Source organism: Miscanthus floridulus, chromosome 17, assembly GCF_019320115.1.
Source record: "Miscanthus floridulus cultivar M001 chromosome 17, ASM1932011v1, whole genome shotgun sequence".
In the NCBI taxonomy this organism is placed as follows: Eukaryota; Viridiplantae; Streptophyta; class Magnoliopsida; order Poales; family Poaceae; genus Miscanthus; species Miscanthus floridulus.
The window spans coordinates 41,758,255-41,762,336 of NC_089596.1; positions in this window are offsets into that span (position 1 = coordinate 41,758,255).

Here is a 4,082-nt window from a genome sequence, read left to right on the forward strand (position 1 = left end):
TGAACCCAACTATTATGATGCAAGGCTTGCGTCACCGTCCTTCTCTTGGCTATTCGATTTGGGACTGCCTTGAATAGGTTAGGAGCTATTTCAGCCATGGTATGCCCCCTAGCCATCTATCTTTCTAGAACAATATCTCCTCTCCATTTCCTACTATGGCATCTACTGCAACATTGAAGAGAGCCTCGGCTTTATGAGGAACAGAGATAGGAAGGCCGGCCCAAGGCCTTTCAGCATCTGTCTTTTGCGCCCATAGCCACCGAGTCTTCAGTGCACATCCCAGAAGTTCAAGATTATGAATCCCAAGACCTCCATACTCAAGTGGTCTTTGCACCTTTTCCCAAGCTACTAGGCAATTGCCACCATTGGCCTGCTGGTGACCCTTCCAAAGGAGGGCTCGCCGTTTTTTGTCAATAGCCTTAATCACACATTTTGGAAGGTCCAGGGCAGTTAAAAGGTATATTGGGACAGCAGTCATCACAACCTTCACCATGACTAGCCGCCCAGCTCTGTTCATAAGAGAAGCCTTCCATCTAGGGAGATAATCTGCCACTTTATCCACTAAAGGTAACAGCACCTCTTTAGTTGGTTTTCCAATTGAGAGCGGGAGGCCAAGATACATGTAGGGAAAAAACTTTATAGAACATGAGAGGATATCTGCCGTGAGAGCCAATTCCTCATCAGTACAGTGAATAGGGGAAACTGAGCTCTTAGCTAGATTAGTTCTAAGCCCAGAAGCATGTTCAAACAGATCTAGGAGGTGCTTGATGGTGATTAGATCCAAAATATATGGTCTCAGGAAAACTACCGCGTCATCAGCATAAAAGGAGACCCGATGCCTTGCTTGCTGAATGGCCAGAGGCTGCAACAAACCCATCGAAGTAGCGTGATTGACCAAAGAATTTAGGACATCCATAACTAGGATAAACAACATTGGTGACAGTGGGTCACCCTATCTGAGCCCACGGTGATGGAAAATAGAGTCCCTAGGCTCTCCATTAACCAAGACATGTGTCGAAGAAGTGGACAGGATCAGACAAATGAGGTCCTGCCATCGCTGACCAAACCCCACCTTGCACATGACCTCCAAGAGAAATGACCAAGACACAGAATCAAAAGCCTTGGAGATGTCCAGTTTAAGGAGGATATGCGCCTCTTTCTTCTTATGCAGGGTTTTAACCATCTATTGGACCAGCATGAAATTGTCATGGATTTTCCTTCCTCTCACAAAAGCGCTCTGATTTGCAGAGATCAAGGAAGGCAGCATAGGGGCTAGCCGATTAGCCAAGATCTTTGTCACCAACTTGGCAAAGCTATGAATCAGGCTTATAGGTCAAAAATCCTTCACTTCCACTGCATCCACTTTCTTTGGTAGCAGGGTTATAAAGGTTGTGTTCAAGAGCTGAAATTTGAAGACATGGACTTGCTGGATGGCCTCCAACGCCCTCATCGCATCACCTTTAATAATGCTCCAGTAGGATTTATAAAACCTTCCTGTGATTCCATCTGGCCCTGGGGCCTTATCCAAGGGCATATCCTTTATGGTAGCCCACACTTCCTCCTCAGAGAAAGAAGCATCCAGCTCAGATAAATTATGATGTTGAATGTTCAAAATATCTAGATCAAGAGTGAAATCTCTTTCTTCAGCTGTTCCAAGAATGCTCTCATAGAAATCGTCCACTGCTTTCTATTTCTCATCTTGTGTGACAACCACCTGATTACCAACTTGCAATTTTGAGATGAAGTTCTTCTTCTTCCTGTATCTAGCTTGTTGGTGGAAGAAAGCAGTATTGGCGTCACCTTCCCAGAGATAAAGAAATCTAGAACGTAGCCATGCAATGGTTCGCTCAAGGGAAGCCAGACCGAGACAATGAAGTTTGAGTTTCTTTCTGAGCCATTCCTCATGATCAGAGAGTGCCCTTGAATCTCTTTTAATTTCCAAACAGTGAAGTATTTCCTTGGCCAATTCTAATTGGGCTTTAATATTCCCTACTTTCTGTTGTCCCCATTTTTGTAGCCCCTTACTGAGACGCTGCAATTTAAGGAAGATGCACTCCACAGCACCAGTAGACTGCACTATAGCCTCCCAATTCTGTTTAACAACATCAAGAAAGCCAGGCAATTTGGTCCAGAAGCTTTCAAAATGGAATCTTCGCTTGCCAGATGTACACACCTTCAAACCGAGGATAAGTGGGCAGTGGTCTGAAACCCCGGCTGCTGTGCTTTGGAGTACAGCATCAGGAAAAATATTTTCCCAATCACCACAACAAAAAGCCCGATCCAGTCTCACCAAAGTAGGCGATCTCCTCTCATTGGACCAAGTATATTTATGACCCAAGAGCGGAATCTCCTTGAGATCATTGTCATCTAGAAAATGCCTGAATCTTCCCATCATAGCTCTATCTAAATTTGCATTATTCTTGTCAGCAGCCTAATAAATCAAATTGAAATCTCTGCCTAAGAGCCAAGGACCATTGCAAAGAGCCCTAATATTCCTTAATTCTTGCAAGAACAACACTTTCTCATCATCCCCTTGTGGCCCATAGACGCCAGTGAACCACCAATTGCGACCCTCTTGCTCTGCAAACAGAACAGAAGCTGAATAAGTGTCAATTCTTGATGCAACTGCCTGGCAAGAACACCCCTTCCAAGCAATCAGAACCCCTCCTCTAGTCCCAGTGGCCGGGAGTGCAATGAAATTATCGTACGCAGAGCCACAAACCGAAAGGAGAAGACGTTGGGACATGTTAGCGACCTTGGTTTCTTGTAAACAGATGATGTCAGCATTACTGGATATAACAACATCTCTGACAGAATTTCGACGATCCCTGTTATTAAGACCTCGGACATTCCAAACTAGAATGGTAGAAGGATTCATTTGAGCAAAGAAATAAGACGACCATAACAAAGAGTCTAACCTTACAACGTTGTAAGGACATCTTTAGCCCGCACCTGCTCACCCTCTCCCACTTCCTAGCCAAAAATAGCAGCTAAAGCACAGACGTGGGAATCAGAGAGTAATGGACCGAAGAGTTTACTATAAATGTCTTGAGCTTCTGGCTGAATGATCTCCCTTTCTTCAAAGCCAAGCTACTACATCACCCTCATCTGAGCCACTGAAAGCACCGGTCCCGGCGAGCATGTAGCGGCACCAGCGACCCACCTACTGCGCCGTGGTAGAGACCCCAGAGGAGCGGCCTTTTTTCATCGCTTCTGGATTACAGGCAGCGGGACGAGTCTGTCCACCGGCTTGCGCACCTTGTCGAGATTCTGGAGCCGGGACTTCGCCCCTGAACCTAGGGAAGGAGCATCCGCAATGGCTGGGGAAGCTGGGTTAGGGGACGTAACACGGCACCGCCACATGGAGTAAACTCGGACCTACGCCCCCCCAGCATGTAGAGGTTGAGCAGGCCCGCGGGCAGGGTCCGACAGAGCAGCCATCGACAGGTGCTCCCCAACCAGCAGCGTAACAGGCCTTGCTTCAGATATTGTGAGGGGGAAATCCAGCGATGGCGGATTGAATTCCGGGATGACGGGCGCAGGGGAGCATTGGGGCAAGCGTGGCGAGGCCGGAGTGGGAGCTTCATCCGTCGCCTTGCCGACCGGTGGATTCAAGCACGGCACAGTCGGCTGGCCAGGGAAGCTCCCTACCGTAGCCTCACCAAGACCAATGTGATCCATGGAGTTACAGCCCAAGACCGGGGAATCCAGAAACACACGACGGGGCCCAATTCTAGCCCCGTGGGTGCCACTTCCACTAGGCCAGAAACAACCGATGACCTAGAGTTCTCTTCAAGCAGCATACCAGTAGGAGAGGCCCTCAAGGGGATCAAGGGCTCCCCAAGAACACGCTCGATAGCATCGGTATCTAAAACCGCGGCATTAGTTGCCACCACCTTATCAGATGCTGGGACATCCTCGGGACCCCGCAATGCCACAACGAGGCCCGGGCGGCCAATGTCCCGCTCCTACATGGCCGCCTCAGACCCCAAGGCCTCGGCCAACAGCAAAGAGCACACCATCAGAGGATGAGACACGTGCGACTTCCCAAGAACCGATTGCATCTCCTGCCCCTAGACCGA